Below are 22,745 nucleotides of genomic sequence, written 5' to 3'. Positions count from 1 at the left end.
AGGGGTGTAATGTGGTTAAAGTTACACCTTTTGTGCCTAGAAAATAAAAGAATAGAGTGCATTTTTTTTTTTTTAGGTGGTAACGTCCAGTCTCGAAGACAAGATCATTGGATTTCTGAATCTTGCTTGTGCAGACCCTTCAGCAGGTGAGATCAATGTTTTGTTGATAGTGTTCATTTTCAAAACTGGATTTATGGTGATAGTAACTTGAACAATCACTGAGCACCCCATGAAATAGACCAGAACTGACTAATCCGAGCTCCTTTGACTTAGCTAGTGGTCGAAAGAGCAAGCATTAAGGACCCTTTTTTTTGTTACGGGACCTTGATCTATCTGTACAGGTTTAGGGCTGGTAACTGATTCCTGTAGGACAGTGGTAATTAAAGGCAGACTTTAATAATTGTGACATTAAAAACGTGGTATTTTATATATGAAATGGTGTGTGTGCGCTTTGAGAACAAACATATGGTGAAGCAGTGAGTTCCTCCCACACTTAAAAGCCCACAGGCAGCACATGCCCCATAAGTAGGGATAATATATATTTTTTTTGCTACAATCGTTTGATGTACAATCTGAAGATTTTACAACTTAGTTTCTAGCTCAATGGGATCAAAAGTAACTAAATCCTCAATGGGATCAAAAGTAACTAAATCCTCAGCACAACAATTTGTTGTGCAGCGGAACAAACTTGATTAAGCTTGTTACCGTTAGTTACCTGCACTGCCTAGTTCAGTGGCCCGGTTTATAGGGAATTCATACATGGAAGCTAACTAGAGTGCTTTGAATGTCAGCATTTTGCAGCAAGTTAACGTCTAGCTTGAGAGCAGTCCTTGTCAATTGTTGTTGCAGGGGTGTATAAGTGGCAGTGAATAGGCCAATATATACATTTTTCATTCTAGCTAGTAGGTGTGGGCTAGGTAGTAAAACCCAGCCAAAAGAAGCCCATTTTACAGAACCATGCCAAGTTTCCCAGGTGCATGTGATGTGCTGCTCAGTCCAGGTTTTTAGGTCGAGCCTAAAGCAGTGCATGTGCTGCTTGCTCGACTTAGTAAGTGGGTTTTCAAAGTGCTTCCAGAGGCTTTTGCTGGCCTCAAGCTTGCATGCACACGCCATGATTGTCTGTCAAGGCTCATTAGGCCTTGCGTGCCTCAGCTGACAACATAGCCAGAAGTAATTTATCATTCCCCCTACCCCCTTCACAGTGTAGTGCTTTTTGTGACTCCGCAGTGTCCATGGGCGAAGCTTTCACATCTCTGAAGCACAGGATTCACAGTGGGTGCACTTCAAGCTTAGTTAATAAATGTAATTAACTGTCACTGCCTGGGAGAGATTCATACTCTTGCTTTATTTTTGCCCCAGTATTGGAACTTTCATAGATTCCCATGCTTTGTATCATTCCCCGTCGTCGGAATGAGAGCCTCGGTAAATAGAAAATACCATAGTAATAAGCACAAAGTGAAAAAATAGGCCTAGGCCTCATCTATTTTGTAGCTTATCCACCTCTTTTTGTAAAAGAGACCAAACTTCTGCAGTAGCCAATCAGAGCAGCCTCACCCCACAGAACCTTCCTGAGAGAAGCTCAGAGCCTCAGATTTTCTACCGCACGTTGTGCAAGGGAGTCTCCATTGAGCTCTGCTCAGTTTCTTCAGTTTTTTCTGACTTTTTCTCAACAACTTGGATTCTTTTTCGTCATGGCTGACAAGAAGAAAGCCCTTTTTAGAGCCTGTGCCACCTGCTCCAAAAAGAGGTTGTTTGTCGAGGACAAACATATGGACTGTATATACTGCCTGTATCCGGACCATAAACCTACAGGCTGCCCGATTTGCAGATCCTTATCAGCAAAAACCTTGAGGGACAGAGAAGGACGTCTCCTCACATGGCTTCAAAAGATGAAGGACCGGAAGGATATTATGTTTTCGGACAGTGAGGGCTCCTCGTCGATGGTGTCATCTAAGAAGTCTCAGAAGAGGGGTAGGTCTCCCCCTTCTGCTTCAAGCGAGTCCCGTCACAAGGCCTTACCAGGGACCTCTGATAGGTCTGACAGGCCTGCTTCCCTAAAATCTTCTCACCACGGTGAAAAGGAGAGGCAGGGTAAGCCTGAGGAGCAACAACCCTCAAAAAAGGTGAAAGTCTTCAACTATTTCTTCACCTCCCTCTGAGAAGGATAAAGGGGTCAAGAAGCCTTCAGCTCCTGTCCAAGAGGTCGCTTCGGACAAGAAGCAGAGGTCGTCGACGGTTAAACTATCAGGTACGTCGACGACGAGTGTAAAAAAGGACAGCTCTGTGAAAGTTGCCTCGTCGACGGGCTCGTCGACGGCTGCGTCGACTACGCCTGCACCGTCGACAGTTTTCAAAGCTCCAGATTCCTGCTAGTCGTCGACGAGAATGACCATCTCCACGGCGACGACTAGGACGACATCGACGACTGTGTCGACGACGCCTGTTACCATGTTGCTGACGACGAGCTCGTCGACGATCCCGTCGACGCTACCACCATCGTCGACGATGAGTCACCTCGTCGACGACGCAATCCTCGACGACTAGGACAGTATCTACGTCGGCGCTTCCATCGTCGACGCAGTCCCATAAAGAGCTGTCGACGACTACTACCTCGTCGACGATGTCGACGGAATCTTCCGAATATCTTGTTTTTTCACGTAAAAAGAAGCTCATAACGCCAGAGATGACGTCTCCGCGACGGGTTCAGAGATTGCCACCTAGTCTGCTGTTAGAGGATGACTCTGATGAAGAGACTTTTAGTGAATACGGACAAGCTTGTAGCCCATCTGACCTACAGGTTAAGGTTCAGGATGTTAGCTCTGAGGAAGAAGACATGGAACGACAGCACTATGTTCCGGAACATTATTGTGCGGAGGGGCACACTACTACCAGGCAGATGCCTTTGCAGCAGCCTACACGTCAGCTGCCAGAAGGGATGGTGGCGATGCCCTCCACTTTGGTTGCGGATTTACAACTTATGTTGCAAGACTACCGAAAACGTTTCCCTACTCAAGATGCTCAGCGTGTGCATCCTCCCACGCCTCCGCCTCAGACATTGCAACCTGTGGCAGACAACTCTTTACCTACAAGAGAGCGTACCACTGTGCCGGAAGAACGCCCACAAGAGGTGGTGCATGTTCATGATACTGATGATGACACTGCTTCTTCGGATGCAGACCAACAGGCGGATCCTGATCAGGATCAACAGGCGCCTTGGAATCCTACTGACCCGGCGGATCCGGACAACGCAGATCCAGACAACAATACCTCGATTCCAGCGGACGTTGGAGGATTTCACAACCTAATGGAAAGGGCTTCCAAAAGATTTGGTCTTCCAGTGACCACGGTTCAATCGGAATGTTTCTTATATGACTTTAAGGAACCATTCAGGAAATCAGTACGGTCCATACCAATCATTGAGCATGTCTGGTCTGAGGCCTTGAAGGCTATGCACAACCCGGCCACAGTCCTCCCGGTGCTACCAAGACTAGAGAAGAAGTACAAAGCACCTGATGGCAGTCCGGCATGTTTGCTTGGCCAGCCGAAACCGGACTCGGTCATTTCTCAGGCCGCCCAAAGCAAATCTAAGAATCCTTCTACGCCACTGACTACACCACCAGATAAGGAGGGCAGGCGCCTAGACAATGTAGGCAAACGATTTTCAGCAATGGCAAGTCTTCTAGTTAGAGCAGCCAATGCTTTAGCAATTCTGGGACGCTATGACCGCCAGATGTGGTGCGACCTTGCTCCATTTGTAGAGGAATTGCAGGATTCTTCTAAAGAAGAAGTGAAGAAGATTTTGCTTGAAGGGGAGCGGGCTTCCTCGGAAGTCATTGATGTCGCAATGGATATTGCGACCACCGCATTTCGAGCACTTGCTGGCTCGGCGGTTCTGCGACGCCAGGGGTGGTTGAAGGCCACATGGTTCAGGCAAGAAGTGCAGAATAAAATCTTGGATCTGCCATACGACGGAGAAATGCTGTTTGGCAAGCACGTCAATGAGGCCCTGCAAGGCATTAAAAAGGACACCGATACAGCGAAGTCCTTAGGAACATTGCAGTATCGCAAGGTACCCTTCAGGGGAGCTAGAGGTAAAGGATTTTCCTCTTATAGAGGAGGAAATCAGAATCGCTACTCTTCTGGCTCTCAGTCTAGCCAGACATATAAACCTCAGTACTCTCAGAGGGGTTCTTTCTCTCGCCAGCAGCCTAGGGGACGCCAAGGCCAGCAAAGGAGAGACAACACCAGGAAACAATAGCGGCCAGGTGGCTCTTTCCACTGTTCCTGTTCCCTCATTCACATCAGTGGGGGGCAGGATTGCCCATTGCCTCGACAACTGGATGATCATTACATCGGATCAGTGGGTCCTACAAATCGTCAAAGAAGGACACACGTTTGAGTTTCAAGACCTTCCTCCGACAAGAGCGCCGGACGCCTTTCCTCCCAAACATCTCAAGCTCTTTCATCTCGAAGCCCACCAACTTTTCACCAAGGGGGCAATAGAGCCTGTACCCCTTTCTCAGAAGGGGAAAGGGTTCTATTCCAGGTTCTTCCTGGTTCGGAAGACAAAGGACAAATGGCGTCCAATTTTAGATCTACGGCAGCTCAACACTTATCTCGTAAAGTTGTCCTTCAGGATGGTCACTCTTCAGGACATCCTACGTCTCCTCAATCCAGGGGATTACATGGCGACCCTAGATTTGGAAGACGCTTACTTCCACGTTCCTATTCATCCAGCTCACAGGCAATATCTTCGATTTACAGTGGGCAGGAGCCACTTTCAATTCAAGGTACTACCGTTTGGTCTCCGGTCCGCTCCACGGATCTTCACAAAAATTCTGGCTCCAGTAGCAGCTTATCTCAGAAGGCAAGCTATTCAGGTTTTTCCATATCTGGACGATTGGCTACTGAAGGCTCCATCTGCTCTAGAAGCGTCCAATGCAGTCCGGTCATGCAAAGAACTGTTCGAGCACCTAGGTCTTCGACTCAACAAGGAAAAATCTGTTCTATGCCCCTCCAGGTCAGCGAGGTTCCTAGGGGCCATCCTGGACACAGTTGCCTAGCCTTTCCATCGGAGGAGCGCCAGAATAAACTCATTTGTTCAGCTCGGCTTCTTCAATCTCGCAAGACGCTGACAGTTCGCAGGTACAAATAGCTTCTCGGATCGATTTCATCCTGCATACCATTAGTGCCACACTGCAGGCTCAGAATGCGTCCACTACAAGAACAATTGGACAAGCAATGGCGGCAGGTCACAGGATCCTTCGACGACAGGATTGTCGTTTCCCCGGAAATGAGAGGCAGGCGGCTGGTGGTTGCTGAAAGACAATCTTTCAAGGGGTCTATTGTTCCGACTTCCACCATCTCCTCTTGTTTTGACAACGGATGCTTCCATGGAGGGATGGGGAGCGGTCCTCCAAGAGCTAAAGGTCAGCGGCCATTGGAGTCCAGTCCAGATCAAGTTCCATATCAACCTTCTGGAACTTCTCGCTATCAGTCTGGCTCTACAAGCTTTTCTTCCGAGGATTTGCAACCGTGCAGTGCTGGTTCGTACGGACAACACCACAGCCATGCACTACATAAACAAACAGGGCGGAACAAGATCCTCCACCCTCTCCAAGGAAGCTCAAACGCTGTGGAATTGGGTAATCCAGAACAATGTCTCCCTCTCAGCGGAACATCTAGCGGGTACACTCAATGTCAAGGCAGACGCTTTGAGTCGCCAAAGGACAGTCTCTCACGAGGGGGAACTAGACCAGACCGTTCTGGAGGAGCTCTTTGCACGATGCGGGACGCCATCCATCGATCTGTTTGCAACTCCCCAGAACGCCAAATGCCTGTCCTTCGCAAGCAGGGTTCACCATCGGGAATCCCTGGGGGAATGCGCTTTTGATTGCTTGGTCAGGCGCCTTTGTTTATGCCTTTCCTCCCATTCCGCTGATCCCGAGGTTGATCAGCAAACTCAAGGTGGAACCGTGCAGGATGATTCTGATCGCTCCAGCATGGCCCAGACAGTTTTGGTACTCGGAACTTCTCCTCCTCTCCCAGGACCAACCAGTTCTCCTACGTCCTGTGCCAACACTGTTAACGATGTCTCACGGACAAGTTCTACATCCGGACTTGCAGTCGCTGCGATTGACAGCGTGGCTCCTGAGTTCCGAGAATTCCAAGGTTTAGATCTATCAAGGGATTGTAGGGACATTTTGGCCCAGGCCAGAGCGCCTAGCACCAACAAGACATATCGTGCTAAATGGAAGAGATTCTGTGTTTGGTGTCGGAAAGAAGGATTACACCCATATACTTCTGCTCCACACCAACTCTTGCCTTACATTCTTTCATTAGCTAAATCTGGATTGGCTCCATCTTCTGTGAAAGTCCATCTGGCGGCCATCTCTAGATTCAGACGTTCATCTTCAGGTCCTTCCCTATGGTCAGCGAGAATTAGCAAACAATTTCTGAAGGGTTTATTCAGGGTTTTTCCTCCAGTCCGGCCGCCACCTCCGGCCTGGCATTTGAATCTAGTCTTGTCATCTCTCATGAAAGCCCCTTTTGAACCTGTTCATAAGTCTGACCTTAAGTTTCTTTCTTGGAAACTGGCTCTTCTCTTGGCCCTGACATCGGCTCGAAGAGTAAGTGAGCTCCAAGCTTTCACGATTGAGGAACCCTTTCTACAATTTAAGAATAATGTTCTGATCCTAAGAACGAATCCTAAGTTTATCCCAAAGGTGCCTTCAGAATTCCACCTAAATGAGCCAGTAGTCTTAAAACCGTTCTTTCCACAGCCTTCCACACCCGCGGAAAGAACTTTGCACTCTTTGGACATTCACAGATGCCTGAAATTCTACCTGGAGCGAACAAGACCCTTCAGGAAGTCTTCACAGCTTTTTGTTTCTTTCAGTCCTCCACGCAAGGGATGTCCAGTTTCTAGAGCCTGTATTTCCCGCTGGATTTCCAGTGCTATACAATTTTGCCACCAAGCGGCTGGAAAACCACTGCACCGAGCAGTTCGTGCTCACTCTACCAGGTCAATGGCTTCATCGACAGCTCTATTCGCAGGGGTTCCTATCAAGGACATTTGTAGAGCTGCAACATGGAGCAGTGTCCACACCTTCACTCGCCACTACTGTTTGGATTCTTCTGTGAAAGAAAATGCAGCAGTGGGCCAAGCAGTTTTGAGGAATCTTTTCCAATAAGTCGGTGAGCTTTCCTTTCTATCCCGCCTTACTATTTGCATATTTTGTATAACTGCATTATTGTCATATTTTATGATCCTATGTGTTTCTACTGTTCTAATCAGAGATGTGTAACATTTTCAGGTTCATATATTGCAAAATATGCTTTTCTGTTTACTGCTGGTTACTAAGATACAAAGCATGGGAATCTATGAAAGTTCCAATACTGGGGCAAGAAAACAAGTTACTTACCTGTAACTTTGGTTCCCCAGTATTGGTAACTTTCATAGATTCCCATGCGCCCACCCGCCTCCCCTCGGAAAGCTCAGTCTTCTTATCTTGGTGGATAGCTGTTCACAACGGCTACGAAAATCTGAGGCTCTGAGCTTCTCTCAGGAAGGTTCTGTGGGGTGAGGCTGCTCTGATTGGCTACTGCAGAAGTTTGGTCTCTTTTACAAAAAGAGGTGGATAAGCTACAAAATGAGATGAGGCCTAGGCCTATTTTTTCACTTTGTGCTTATTACTATGGTATTTTCTATTTACCGAGGCTCCCATTCCGACGACGGGGAATGATAAAAAGCATGGGAATCTATGAAAGTTACCAATACTGGGGAACCAAAGTTACAGGTAAGTAACTGGTTTTCTTACTGCTGCTTGTGTTGTGTTTCTCAGGAACAAGTTAGGCTGTACACTGAATCGGGTTCAAAGCTTGCCGTGCTTATCCCAGCTCTGTCCTAACACTGAATCATCAGTCTCAAAGAATTCAAGCATTGGCATAGCCAGTAGGTCTCACTTTAGGGACCTTTATAAGTTTTTAGCCTTTACAACAGTTGATGTTGTTGCACCAAGGATATTGTGCTGCATAACTAAATCCTTATACTGTACCAAAAGCGAGACCTATTGGCTATGCCAATGCTTGTTCCCCTTTGAATTCCTGGACTTGCATGCTTATTCCCTGAATTTTAAGGGGAAAAACCTGGACCAGCGTAGCTCATCCGACATGGACCTAGGAACCCGTGCTGCAGTTTACATGCAAGCAAGTGGAAACTAAAAATTGCAGTCGATTGATTTGCACTAAAGGTTTGTTCCCACACTCCCTTCACTCGGCCTCACAAGTCTTATCTTAGACTTCAGCCACTTTCTGTAAACCTATTGAAAAACTGTCCGGGTGTTGCTGTACTCTACCTCGCCGGAGCCAAAATCTATCAGTTAATTGGATAGGATAGCGGTGACTGCAAGAGATTAAAGCATGACATTTGAGGGATTCAAAGACCATGCTTTTGTCTTTTCTGTTCAAATTCCTTCAATTTGACTGTCTTGCTAGAACGACCAGCAGAGGTCAGTAAAATACAAGAATCACTTTAGAATTCTCTAGATTCCAGTCCATGGAAATAGTCTTCCACGAGCACCCGTAGACAATATTTTTTCAAATCTCGTATTTTCAGTGATATGACCACTGAAAGCCCTGATTTTATATTAAAAACAGCTATGGACTATACCATTTCCTGCTGAGGCAATATTTCTGATCGTGTTGCCATACCTGGCGTGTCACGCTGTTGGTGCTTACTTTCCCTCTATTTTAGTGAAAAATGTTTCAGCACCCAGGCTAATGTGCTACATAGCTAAATACATAAAAGGTTCCAAAGGCGAGCCCGATTGCATTGCAAATGCTTGTTCTGTATTTTAGCCAATCCCACACTGCCCTGTTAAGAAGTTCTTAACACAAAGTACTGGTACAATTATAATGTGGCGCTTCAGTGTCAGCGGCGAGAAGCGCACCACGCGGTAAATGCAAGGACCGTTTATATTTGAAACGCATGTATGTTCGTGTGTACTGCGTTAGTGCAGCACGCGATGGGTCTGCGCCCGGATCGATACAATGATGATCACATAGTTCAGCAGATGAACAGTGGTGAATAAGAGCTCTTGTCTTTCGCTCCTATCTGATGCATCGATCGTTTGTGGCCAAAGCTGTAATTGGTGTCATGTGTGCAGGAAAACTAATGCAGACCGTGTCCTTCTTTTCAGCCTCCAAGGAAGGATGAGATGTCAAAGGTGAGGAGTTTTTTTTGTTCTCCTCTACCCCATCGCCTCCATCAGTTGGGCACTTGCAGCCTATGTTGCCTTTCCTATGGTTGTCATTCCTGGGCGGCTTTATTTGACCCATGCCTCGCAGGGCAGCTCATTAGCCGAGATTTGGCTTGTGTTTTACAGCAATGTAATGTAATGTAATGTAAAATTTTATTTATATCGCGCAGCAATCGCTCCAATGGAGCATCTAGGCAAGCTTTGACTGTAAAATTGTCCCTACTTTTCTCGTCCATTCTTGCACTCAAGTTTTGGATTTTTCATATAATATTGGTTCTCTTAACTCACCGAAGTTGTGAAGCCTGCATCTTAGGGAATTAACAGCAATGGCTCGTGTTTGTAGTACAGCGGGTGGATGAGTCTGTTTAATGCTTAATTTAGTGGTTGCTTTGCCTTGCGTGATGAGACTGTCAGACTTGACTTGCACGTGGAAGTCTGTATTAGCTCTATCTGATGTGGCATTCATTGTAAAGCCACCCCCTGAGTTTTTTGCCATCATGTTTATTAAATCCTAAACTGTGCCTATTTGTTTGCAGATTAGACACCGCAGCAATTGTGAACGGTAAGTTTCTACTCCTGACCAAGTAAATTGAGAATTTCGTGGCTTGGGTGATAAATGTCTGACCTTTAAACACCCGTATGGATACACGGCAGCCTATACACCTAGAGCTGCTCTTGCACGAACTGCATGGTGTAGGTCTGCGACTTGCTTATGACCAGTCGGCCGCGTGACCCTGCCTGGCACTGGCAGCTTGCTCTTTGCATTACTACGACCCTTTGCTATTACAATTTGGCTTTATTTCCTGCTTGAACAGCACATGTAGCAGCTCTCGGTGTCTGTCCCCTCGAGCAATCGTACAACTGGTTCCTTGGCAAACCGCCTTGAGGGTAGGTTTAAGAGCCTCCCCCCCCCTCATTGTATGGGGGGGTGGCTCTTTGCGTGACCTGTGCATGAGTGCCCCATGGGAACATCCGCACTGGGCCGCTGCTAACCTGCCGGAGCACTAACGTTTTGAAATGTTAAATGGACTGGTTATATGGTAACAGAAGTAAAGGAAAAGCACAGGTGTCCTGCACCACTTAACCGTGAAGAATAGCTTCATGTTACAGACATTGTAAACAAACATGTAAAAATACGATAGCTGTCATGTGTGGCCTAGTGTGCTATGCAGGTGTTGCTTGAACATGCGATACCTTAAACGAGAGACGAATCTCCCTGGACCATTGTGGTGTGATGCACTCATTTGGACTTTCCTGTTTGTCTCTGCTGGCTACGTGCCACACTAAGTGTTACCTGGCAATCCGTTACCTCGATCCTGGGACTCCGCCTACTTCACTATCTATTTCGGAGTCTGGGTTGACTTGAGTTCTGAACTGGCTAATTTAAGAACTAAGCTTAAATACATAATACATAAGCTAGATCAGGGACAAATGTCCGTGCTGCTTCTCCTGGACTTCTTCACCTGGCTTCACACAGGTGACCTCTATGGAGACGCAAGCTCATAACGTGTGGGGGCCCTAGACAAAGCGAATTTAGTTTATCAGAAAGCTATGTAGGGCTAAAGATTGTCCGACAGATACTCGAGACATCCTGTCTGCCTTATTACACTTTCATTCTGTCCTAATGCACTTGTAATGAGACATGGATCCGTGGAGTACCGGTCTGCCAAAAGAATCCTGACCCTTAGTTCCTTTTTTTTTTTTTTTCCTTTTATTGTGTGCCTTTGTAGACTTTAACCACTTAAATATTGCCTTGCCCCAGATTAATTTCTCACTAGTCCACACTTTAGCGCGTATACTGGGACTGGTTGTCCTCTTCTGCACTTAAAAATCAGGAGTTTTAGTTTCTCTAATCTTATACTTACTACTAGTATTTAGTTTGCAATGCCCCGCTCCCTGCATTGGCATTTCTAATGGGTCTGGAAATGTTTAACCTATTGTGCATGCTGCAGGTATTGAAGCAATTCTCTTGACGCATGTGCTTGCTTTGTAGTGGGCACTCCTCTTGAACTGACGTGTAACCCATGATGAAATCGATTCTGCCATATGAATCTTGCTGATTCTACCCCATACCGTTCCATTGTTATCTGAGGTTACTTATTGGTAGCATAAATATTAAACTGGTCCGTATTATTGCAGTTGCTAATGTTGTACTTGTCTGTTTCTTGTAGGAGTCCCGTCTGTGCCTTCACTGCTGCACTTAGGCCTTTGAGGTAAGTGGCAGTCTTTTCATAGCGTTTAACACTAGTGAATTATCGTGAGTTTGACATTGGTACGAAAGATGATTTATGTGATGCTTTATCTTTAAAGCTGTCTGGGGATAATCAAGTCTAAGGGGATAATTAAAAGTCTGGAAGTGTAAGCTGTGGCAGTCTGCAGATGATGATAAATATGTTGGTAGGGACATCTGATAAAGTGTGAAGATTACCAACGTTTCTGAGCAGGCTGCATGCTGGTGTGGGGGTTAGTCTTGTGTTGAACGTGCTTTCTTCAACCTCCTGTCAATGTACATGGATTTTTATTACATTTTGATCAGTCAAACATCACATATTGCCATTGTAGGTACATATTTGCAAGTCGCATGCATCACAAACTTCATGGTCGTATACTCCCCAAAAATTATCATTACAACTGTTAAGTCTTAATATACATTCCTAGTACCAGGATTTGCACGTAAGTATGCAGAATAATGCAAGATCACATTGACATTTGGTACAAGTATCCTGTACATATCCAATCTCTTCGATACATCCCAACATAGATGTCTGGGTTGTGTGATGTGCTCCTGCTAATCAAGTCATGTGGTCAGTCCTTCGGTTGCGTAGCTGTGAGGTACTGTACTAACAAGTCCCAAAAGTCCCTATGGCGGGAAGCTTGTGGTAGTTCCTCTGCGTGTTTCCAGTCTCTCCTTACAATGTCATGTCTGTAAGCAAGTCTTTGCATTGCTCTACACGTTTGCGTCCCCATCTCATTGCTATGCGTCTTAGCCAGCAGTAATTTTACCGCCAAGAGTTTGCGTCTTCGAATCAGTTTAATCTTATAAATGCCTAAGACGCACACTAATGGTGTTCGAAATTTAATGTACATGGATTTTAATGAAAACCTTTTCGTCCCCCCAGTCTCTGCTCTACCAGATTTAAGAGTACTTGGAGTTCATCTCGCTTGAAACTGCCAGGTACGCTTTTTTTTTCTTTAATATTTTGTTTTGCCCATGTGGGTAAGGACCGCCAAATTCCAACAGATTGTATGTGGGCAGGTGGTCCTATGCTGTTTGCTACTGCATTGTAGGGGGCTTGTGTGCCATTGTAGGTCAAACTACTGGGCACGTGTAGCAGTGCTAGGATTTAACCAAAATATCTGGTTTTGGTTGGGGACCCTGGTTATGGATCTATTTGGGGTTGCCAGGCCCCAGGCATAGGCCGGGCAAGGCATTTGGCTTGAGCTTTGCATGGAACACCTACGACTTGTTTTTTGAACTCTTATGTCTTTTTGCTCCCCTGGTCCAAAGCCCTTGATGTCAATATTATAAGAGTAGTGGACAAAGGATTTCTGAACACTCGAATACTGAGGCTTTTTGGGACTAGTTGTGAAGTAGTAGGCAGTATTTGTGATGCTGAACTCTGCTTGAAATGTTCTTTTTGTGTTTTTTTAGATTCGAGCTTCAGAACGCGCCTAGAATGGTAAATATCCTGTAAGATTTATAAGACTTGTTTGAGATTGGTCTGATGGCAATTTTAACGTGGTGTAAATGGCTTAGCCAGCTTTTAGGATGAGGGTGGGAGGGTTAGGCCTTCTAATTTAACTTAACATTAGTTTGTAGACATGTTGAGGAGGATGGGGGAGCTGGAGCGTGCTGCTGTGATGACTGTGTATTTGCTACTCTTGACCAAGAGTATGATGAGAGCTAACCACACTTAATACTCTGAGGGCACGCTGACATCTTGCAGGGGCTTTGGTTGTAAAATGCTTTTACCTAATAGCTTTTGTTTCCCCTTGACTGTAGAGTCCATCTGCCTTCAAGCGAATGCCTGCGCATAAGTGAACTCTGCAGGAAAAGGTGAGTTCAGAAGTATTTCAGCTCAGACATTCTCCCTGCAGCACTCAGCCCAGGGTGTGCATGATGAGCACATAGTTCAGCTGATTCTCTATGAAGAACAGTCTTTCGCTCCTAGCTGATGCATCCTTGACTGAAAAGTACTGCTCCTAATAGCCCAGGTTTGATACTTGTTCACCTCACACCTTAACTAAGCTTGGTGTCACTGAACCGAGCAGCCTGCCAGTCTCAAAGCTATCAATTGGTGTAGTCCTGAAGCATGCTTTCCATTAGGCGCTACTGCTAATTACATTAACCAAAATTAACTATTGTTAGGACACATCAGTGTAGGAGAGTAGGGTCTGCTATCCTATGGTCACCCCAATTTTTGCTTTTTGCTTCACTGGTTTTCGACTTACTGAGGCTGTGGGCCTGCTAATCAGACCCCCAGCCTGCTGTTCTCTCTCTAAATTTGTAATACATGTGCTATAGGTACATACCACAATTGGAAATGGACTCCTTGTCAGCCCCTGTACCATGCACTATAGGTGCCCAGGGCATAGGTGCCACCAAGGCCTACCAGGGGCTGAAGCATAGCTTTTGCCACCCCTGGCTGGTTCTTAAATTGACACAACTGGCTGATCACTCAGCTGGGGCAAGTGGGTGTAATCACCCCTTGCTTAGATATAGTATACCTATATCTAAACCTATATCTGGACACATATATAGCCTGTAAGCCACTCCTATGGAAGGCCTCATCAATCCTGGAGGCAGAGTGCGTGGTTTTATGTGAGATGGTGCTCTGGCATGAGCTGAGCCTGTCTGCAGCTGACGGGAACAACTCCCTAAGCTGATCCGGGATAATGCCATACCATATACTCTTAAGCGCCTTATAATCCTCGCGGTTATATAGCAACTTTGGTTTGGCTTTATCAAAACATGTCGTGTAAGGTGTCATACGAATTGGAATACTACCCGCTCGCCAGTTCTGGCGACGGGGGTAGCATTCCACCCTTCTAGAGGGAGAAGACATGTTACTTTACTGAAACGCGGTTGATTTAAAATGAGCCTCAGATCCACAAAATGGATGCCCCTGCCACAGACACGGGTCTGACCTCCTGCTGCTGACCGAAACCCGGCAGAGGAGGCCTGGACAAAGAGTTTCCTGTCACAGGGCGGTGTCAAACCACCCCAGACAGGAGATAGTGGATTGGAGTAGGGAGGTTTCAATGAAACCAGACACTGCCTGGGGAGCACAAGGCTGCCCCTTGCAGGATCCGGCCAAACCGGTTCTGGGGCCTCCCAGCCCCTGTCCCAGCGCGGCCAGGATCAAAGGAGAGGGGTGTAACCACCCCCTTCCTGGGTCCCACCCATAGGAGGGGACCTAGCAGGATGTCCAACCCCCGAGATTCGAATAAGAGGGGGAGCAGTCCCAACGGACCTCAGATCATCCTGAAGAAACATAAGAAACGAAATCTGGACCCTTCGACTTTCTACACGACGTGAGAAGACTGAAGAATCTCCCTTGTGGTCAAGGAGTGACCACCCTGTGCAAACAGGCACCATCCAGCCCTCGACCCTTGCTTTGTTGCAGTTCCCGCCGGAACTCGAGCGACAGAGATCGACGAGATCAAGCTTGCCTGCCTTCTACCTGCCCGATCCACAGTCCCTGCAGAGCTGAGACCCGTGGAGGCGACCGGAAGCGTGGGGCACGCCATCTTGAAAAGGCCACGAGACGCTGACCGTGCGGCCCACGAGTGACCCTCGAAGCTGTACACCGGGGTTTGAGAAGCCCCAGCCCCGAGCTCCACTTGCACCAAAGCTCACCCCTCCACACTCGCGGAGTGCTGCGTGGGGCCCTTCTGCTTGTGTGCGCTCGACGCGTTGGCCCGGTCACTTGCCAGCTGGCTTGTGGCCCCTGTGCCGACGACCTTTGAAATCCGACTTGCTTTTCTGGTTGCTCCAGATCTGCACCAGCTCCTGTGAAAAGGAGCACCCACTCTGACCCTCCTGGTTCGAGTGATAAGCAATCTCCCGGTTCCGCGTGGATTGCTTTTGCCAAGTGCTGTTTGCTACAATCTTCAAGCCGACGGTGCTGACGGCGAGAGCCTACGTGGGACAGATCGTGACCTGCTCCTGGACGTCGCAGATGCCCCAGAGCCCACGTGACAGCGGAGAGAAGCCTATCGACAACCGCCTGATTGCGCCCGACATTGCCTGGTTCCGTCCTGGTTCCACCCTGGTCACTGCTGAGTGACCCAGACTCTGTCCCCTCTGCTTTCAGGTACTTTTCTACATCGATCCACCCTTGGATCGCACCGGACACTTCTGCTTCACAGCGCCTGCAGCTGCAACAGCTCCAAGCACCCAGAACCTGCGTGACAGAACCCGACGCCACTTCGACCCTGTGCACCCACGGCCTGTGGGTGAGGTAACTTTGCAACGCCGGTGTCTTTACACTGGTACACACCTCTAGGGTCTGTGTCTAAAGTTTTGTGTTCCTAGGTTCAGCGGAAGTATCTTTTTATTCACTTTAATTGACTTTTACGCACCATTGACAGTGCATTGGTGCGCGCTGCACTTTCCGTGCTGCACCCGTCTCCTGTGGGCTACTCCCGACTTCTTCATTGCTTGTCCTGACTGCTCCCAGCGAATCTCTAGGCCCTAGGCCTAACCATTGTTCGTAAAGTGTTACTTATACCACTTTTTTTGATATATGGTCTGAGTGGCCACCCGCCCTCATCCATAAACGTGCAACTTTATATGTGTAACAGTGCTTTTGATTTAACGCTTGTGCCCCTTTCCTCATAAAGAGTACTGGGGAGTAATTTAGTAATAAATACATATATTTTTATAATATATACTTGTGTGGTGTCCTTTCATTTGATTACAGGCTTGTATGTGGTAAAACAGCTCGCTTAACACGACCTCTTAAGTTAAGCCTTTAAGGCTGCTTAGTCCATGCTACCACTAGGATAGCTTGTCTACAAGGTTGACTTACAACCTGACATCTTTGGGGTTTGTTTGGACTGATAACCAGTGGTTCCAGAATTGGAAACACTACCTATCAGGCCAACTTCTCACATTGGTGGCAGCGGTGGGATTTGAGCTTGCTGTTTGTTTTACCATTGCAATCTTTATCAAATTGAAAGATCACATCAAGTACCTCTAGGTACATATAAATCAAAAGCTTAGCATATTAAGTTCTACTGAACTTAGTAGTTGTAGATTAAAGGGATTAGCACACCCTGACTACAACTCACTAGCAAGGTACAGTAGGAAACCACTTAGTGTAGGTAAGTGCACCACTTACACCTCACTAGCAGTCATGTCTGATACAGAAAGAGCCTCAGGCTCTGCTCCTGTAATAGTTGATCCTATAGGGACAACATCCAGATATGACAACCTTAGCCACAAAGACCTGAGTGCCTTGTGCACAGCCAGGGGGCTAAAAAAGGGCAGAGGCCCTACCATTCCTTCCCTAGTAGCTCTCCTAGAAAAGGATGACCTAGACAAGGTGAGTCAGACTCCCTTAGAAACAGAGGAAGGGATAAACTCCCCTGAGAATGAGGATCTTCAAGATGATGTAGTGGAGGAGGAAGAAGAAGAAGGCTCTGATTTAGATGAGCCTGAAGATCAGGATCAGGGGGGAAACCAGGTACAGGTTGCCAGGCTTAACCAGGCCAACTTGGACCTACATGGGAATGGAGGGGGCCAGCACCACTCCAGATCTCATAACCAAATTCTCCCAGGTAACAGAAGGGAGAGATCTCTATCAAGGGACTCTCACCTTTCTAGTGCCTCAAGAGAATCTCAGAGAGGGATGACTCCCTCCCAGAGAAAAGAGCATAGGGCTAGAATGAGGGCTGTCCAACTCCAGATAGAGAGGGAGGAGGTAGCTCTGGCTCAAGCTAAACTGACCTTAGCTCAAGCTAAACTTACCTTGGCTAGGGAACAGAAAATAAGTGGCTTAGATGCCACTGGTGGCAGCAAAGTTCCTAAAGAAAAAGACAGGGCCTATGACAATAGAAACCTGACAAAAATTGTGCCCCCCTACAAGGAAGGGGATGATATCCACAAATGGATGACTGCTCTTGAGAGGGCCTGCATGGTACAGCAGGTCCCTGAGGATCAGTGGGCAGCAATTTTATGGTACTCCTTTTCTGAGAAAGGGAGGGACAGGCTCCTCACTGTTAGACCTGAGGATGCCAAAAACTACTCTGTTCTGAAGAGTGCTCTTATTGAAGGGTTTGGCCTAACCACTGAGCAATACAGGTTGTTGTTCAGAGACACCCAAAAAGCACAGACTCAGGACTGGACTGATTTTGTAGATTGTGCCACTAAGGCTCTGGAGGGTTGGCTGCAGGGAAGTAAAGTTTCAGACTATACAGGATTGTACAATCTTATGATGAGAGAACAGATCCTTAATAACTGTCAGAACCAGCTGTTGCATCAATACCTTGTTGACTCTGATTTGACCTCTCCCCAAGAATTGGGAAAGAAGGCAGACAAATGGGTCAGAACAAGGATTAAGCAGAAAAACCAGAACCAAGGTGACCAGAAGAAAACAGACCAGAAGGGTGGGAATCAGAAAGATAAAGAAAAGGACCAGAAGTCTTCAGGCCCCCAAACTAGCAATAAGGAGGGGGGTTCCCAAAATGGAAACAAGAAAAAGAAGAATGATGGCCCAAAGAAACCTTGGTGTAATACCTGCAAATCAGTTTCACACTGGGGCAGTGAATGCACTAAGAAAAATCCAGTCCCCACCACTGCAGCTCCTAAAGCAACTGCACCCCCTAGTACAGTCAGCAGTGGTGGTACACAGCCAAAGGGTTTAGTAGGGTTGACCCTGGGTACTGAGGTGGAATCTGGCCTAGTCAGAATCCCCACACAGGCAGTTCTCCTATATGATGTGGACATATCTTTGCCCACTGCAGTAAGCCCCAGTAACCTGGGCAAATATAGGCAGACTCCCTTAATTAATGAGAAACTGGCTCAGGCCTACAGGGACACTTGTGCCAGTGTCACAATGGTGGCACCTGGCTTTGTGGACCCTGGACAAATTGTACTAGGTGAAAGTTACCTAGTGACCAATGCAAGCAACTCCACTACCTCCCATAGTGTGGCTGTTGTGAACTTCTCCTGGGGAGGGGTAGATGGCCTAAAGAAAGTTGTTGTGAGTGCAGACCTCCCAGTAGACTGTCTGTTAGGCAATGATCTTGAAAGCTCAGTTTGGTCAGAAGTGGAGTACAGGACTCATGCAGAAATGCTAGGGATTTCAGCTCATGTCCTTGCAGTGACAAGGTCTCAGGCTAAGAAGTGCCTTCCTGAACCAGTGGTGGATCTTGAAACAATAGACCAACCACAACCCAAGAGAAGGAGCAAGAGGGTTAAGGCTGTGCCTTCCCACTTGCCCCAGGTTGAGGATCAAGTTTCACAGGAAACTGATTCTGCAGTCCAAGAGGAGACTGTCTCTGAGGAGCTTGAACCTGATCAGGTTGAGTTTCTGGGGACAGGGGGACCCTCAAGGGCAGACCTGGGGCAGGCCCAATTAGATTGCCCTTCCCTTGAACCCCTCAGACAGCAAGCTGCTGCTGAGGCTGCAGGGAATGCTCAAGGTACCCATAAAGTGTATTGGGATGAAGGACTCCTTTATTCAGAGGCTAGAGACCCCAAGCCTGGCACAACCAGGAGGTTGGTTATACCTTTGAAGTTTAGGGGCTTCCTTCTTACCTTGGCCCATGATATTCCCCTTGCAGGACACTTAGGCCAGAATAAGACTTGGGACAGGCTTGTTCCACACTTTCACTGGCCTCACATGTCAGAAAATGTCAAGGAGTTTTGTCGCTCCTGTGTCACTTGCCAAGCCAGTGGTAAGTCAGGTGGCACAACAAAGGCCCCCCTGATACCACTACCTGTGGTGGGGGTACCCTTTGAAAGAGTTGGAATAGACATTGTGGGTCCCATGGATCCTCAAACAGCATCTGGGCACAGATTTATACTGGTGGTAGTGGATCATGCCACCAGGTACCCAGAAGCAATTCCCCTGAGGACCACCACAGCTCCTGTGGTGGCAAAAGCCCTCATTGCAGTTTTCTCAAGAGTGGGCTTTCCAAAGGAGGTTCTTTCAGACAGAGGTACCAACTTCATGTCTGGATACTTAAAAGCAATGTGGAAAGAGTGTGGAGTAAACTATAAGTTTACCACACCCTACCATCCACAGTGCAATGGGCTTGTGGAAAGGTTCAACAAGACCCTAAAGGGAATGATAAAAGGTTTACCAGAGAAGCTTAGGCGGAAATGGGACATCCTTTTACCCTGCTTGCTCTTTGCTTACAGAGAGGTCCCACAGAAGGGGGTTGGCTACAGCCCTTTTGAACTTTTGTTTGGCCACCCTGTAAGAGGTCCATTGAGTTTGGTGAAGGAAGGATGGGAGTTACCTCTCAAAAAGCCTAAACTAGACATTGTGGACTATGTACTTGGTCTCCGCTCCAGGATGGCTGAATACATGGAGAGAGCATCCAAAAACCTGGAGGCAAGTCAGGAATTACAGAAAGCCTGGCATGACCAAAAGGCTGTTCTGGTTGAGTACCAGCCAGGGCAGAAGGTGTGGGTGTTGGACCCAGTGGGGCCAGCAGCTCTCCAGGACCAATGGACTGGACCCTACCCTATCATTGAAAAGAAGGGAGAAGTCACCTACTTGGTTGACTTTGGCACCCCTAGGAGCCCCCACAGGGTGCTCCATGTCAATCGTTTGAAAGCATTTGTTGACAGGGAGGACATGAGTCTCCTCATGGCCACAGATGGGGAACAGGAGGAAGAGAGTGACCCTCTCCCAGACCTGCTTTCCCAGAACCCTGATGATGGTTCAGTTGATGGAGTAGCCTTGGCAGGCAGCCTCACTGAGCAGCAACAGGTGGACTGCAGACAGGTGTTGCAGGCCCACAGACATTTGTTTTCACTCACACCCAGTCAGACTAACTGGTGCACCCATGAGGTGGATACTGGTGACAATCTGCCTGTGAAGAATAAGATCTACAGGCAACCTGACCATGTCAGGGATTGTATAAAGGCTGAGGTGCAAAAGATGTTGGAGCTTGGAGTGATTGAGCCATCAGAGAGCCCATGGGCTAGCCCAGTGGTCCTTGTGCCAAAACCTCATACCAAAGATGGGAAGAGAGAAATGAGGTTTTGTGTGGACTACAGAGGTCTCAATGCTGTCACTAGGACAGATGCTCATCCCATTCCAAGAGCAGATGAGCTCATTGATAAATTGGCTTCTGCCAAGTTTCTGAGCACATTTGATTTGACAGCTGGCTACTGGCAAATCAGACTAGCTGAAGAGTCAAAAGCCAAAACAGCATTCTCTACCCCTAGTGGACATTATCAGTTTGTGGTAATGCCCTTTGGTTTGAAGAATGCACCTGCCACTTTCCAAAGGTTGGTGAACCAAGTCCTTGCTGGGTTGGATGACTTTTGCGCAGCATATCTAGATGATATTGCTGTCTTTAGCTCCACCTGGGAGGATCACCTGATCCACCTGAAGAAGGTTCTGGAGGCCCTGCAAAAGGCAGGCCTGACTATCAAGGCTACTAAGTGCCAGATAGGGCAGAGCAAGGTTGTGTACTTGGGCCACCTAGTAGGTGGGGGTCAAGTTCAACCACTGGAGAGCAAGATCCAGACCATACAGGACTGGACTCCTCCAACTACCCAGACACAAGTCAGAGCCTTCTTGGGCCTGACTGGGTATTACAGAAAATTTGTAAAGAACTATGGGTCCATTGTGACACCATTGAATGACTTGACATCCAAGAAGATGCCAAAAAAGGTTCAGTGGACAGTTAGCTGTCAAAAGGCATTTGATGACCTGAAGAAGGCCATGTGCTCTGCACCTATCCTGAAGAGTCCTGACTACTCCAAACAGTTCATTGTACAGACAGATGCTTCTGAGTTGGGGGTGGGAGCTGTGCTTTCACAACTTAATCAAGATGGTCAAGACCAGCCCATTGCTTTTATTAGCAGAAGGCTGACCCCCAGGGAGAAACGTTGGTCAGCTATTGAGAGGGAGGCCTTTGCTGTGGTTTGGGCCCTGAAGAAGTTGAGGCCATACTTGTTTGGTACTCACTTCCTAATTCAGACAGACCATAAGCCCCTCTTGTGGCTAAATCAGATGAAGGGTGAAAATCCCAAACTGCTCAGGTGGTCCATTTCCCTACAGGGGATGGACTTTACAGTGGAGCACCGCCCAGGGACTGACCATGGTAATGCAGATGGTCTCTCCCGGTACTTCCACTTAGAACATGAAGACTTATCTGGTCAAGGTTAAGTTTAATGTCCCTGCGTTTGGGGGGGGGTTATGTAGGAGAGTAGGGTCTGCTATCCTATGGTCACCCCAATTTTTGCTTTTTGCTTCACTGGTTTTCGACTTACTGAGGCTGTGGGCCTGCTAATCAGACCCCCAGCCTGCTGTTCTCTCTCTAAATTTGTAATACATGTGCTATAGGTACATACCACAATTGGAAATGGACTCCTTGTCAGCCCCTGTACCATGCACTATAGGTGCCCAGGGCATAGGTGCCACCAAGGCCTACCAGGGGCTGAAGCATAGCTTTTGCCACCCCTGGCTGGTTCTTAAATTGACACAACTGGCTGATCACTCAGCTGGGGCAAGTGGGTGTAATCACCCCTTGCTTAGATATAGTATACCTATATCTAAACCTATATCTGGACACATATATAGCCTGTAAGCCACTCCTATGGAAGGCCTCATCAATCCTGGAGGCAGAGTGCGTGGTTTTATGTGAGATGGTGCTCTGGCATGAGCTGAGCCTGTCTGCAGCTGACGGGAACAACTCCCTAAGCTGATCCGGGATAATGCCATACCATATACTCTTAAGCGCCTTATAATCCTCGCGGTTATATAGCAACTTTGGTTTGGCTTTATCAAAACATGTCGTGTAAGGTGTCATACGAATTGGAATACTACCCCCTCGCCAGTTCTGGCGACGGGGGTAGCATTCCACCCTTCTAGAGGGAGAAGACATGTTACTTTACTGAAACGCGGTTGATTTAAAATGAGCCTCAGATCCACAAAATGGATGCCCCTGCCACAGACACGGGTCTGACCTCCTGCTGCTGACCGAAACCCGGCAGAGGAGGCCTGGACAAAGAGTTTCCTGTCACAGGGCGGTGTCAAACCACCCCAGACAGGAGATAGTGGATTGGAGTAGGGAGGTTTCAATGAAACCAGACACTGCCTGGGGAGCACAAGGCTGCCCCTTGCAGGATCCGGCCAAACCGGTTCTGGGGCCTCCCAGCCCCTGTCCCAGCGCGGCCAGGATCAAAGGAGAGGGGTGTAACCACCCCCTTCCTGGGTCCCACCCATAGGAGGGGACCTAGCAGGATGTCCAACCCCCGAGATTCGAATAAGAGGGGGAGCAGTCCCAACGGAC

General features: G+C 47.6%; 1 protein-coding gene, 1 long non-coding RNA gene, 3 other non-coding genes and 1 pseudogene across 5 annotated transcripts in view; all 6 read left to right on the top strand.

Moving 5' to 3' along the window:
• Positions 1-22,745, top strand: part of LOC147747875 (uncharacterized) — a 190,135-nt gene that overhangs the window by 8,429 nt on the left and 158,961 nt on the right. The gene's annotated exons all lie outside the window — the stretch shown is intronic.
• Positions 1-22,745, top strand: part of LOC147747888 (uncharacterized) — a 36,141-nt gene that overhangs the window by 3,739 nt on the left and 9,657 nt on the right. The window contains exons 4-10 of the long non-coding RNA XR_015308451.1: positions 77-146; positions 9,201-9,227; positions 9,797-9,822; positions 11,432-11,473; positions 12,380-12,435; positions 12,913-12,940; positions 13,264-13,317. This is a non-coding gene — a long non-coding RNA (uncharacterized LOC147747888). The remainder of the gene's footprint in view (positions 1-76; positions 147-9,200; positions 9,228-9,796; positions 9,823-11,431; positions 11,474-12,379; positions 12,436-12,912; positions 12,941-13,263; positions 13,318-22,745) is intronic.
• On the top strand, positions 9,044-9,127 carry LOC147747892 (small nucleolar RNA snR60/Z15/Z230/Z193/J17). Its single transcript, XR_015300177.1, has one exon. It is a non-coding gene; the product is annotated as a small nucleolar RNA snR60/Z15/Z230/Z193/J17 (small nucleolar RNA).
• On the top strand, positions 11,280-11,355 carry LOC147747891 (small nucleolar RNA SNORD47). Its single transcript, XR_015300339.1, has one exon. It is a non-coding gene; the product is annotated as a small nucleolar RNA SNORD47 (small nucleolar RNA).
• LOC147747890 (small nucleolar RNA SNORD74) lies at positions 11,629-11,709 on the top strand. The gene has a single exon (XR_015300168.1). It is a non-coding gene; the product is annotated as a small nucleolar RNA SNORD74 (small nucleolar RNA).
• On the top strand, positions 13,369-13,444 carry LOC147747889 (small nucleolar RNA snR60/Z15/Z230/Z193/J17; annotated as a pseudogene).

Source organism: Lissotriton vulgaris, chromosome 1_1 (assembly GCF_964263255.1).
Source record: "Lissotriton vulgaris chromosome 1_1, aLisVul1.2, whole genome shotgun sequence".
NCBI lineage: Eukaryota > Metazoa > Chordata > Amphibia > Caudata > Salamandridae > Lissotriton > Lissotriton vulgaris.
The sequence above is the reverse complement of the archived record's forward strand: the minus strand, read 5'-3'. Positions and strand labels throughout refer to the sequence as shown.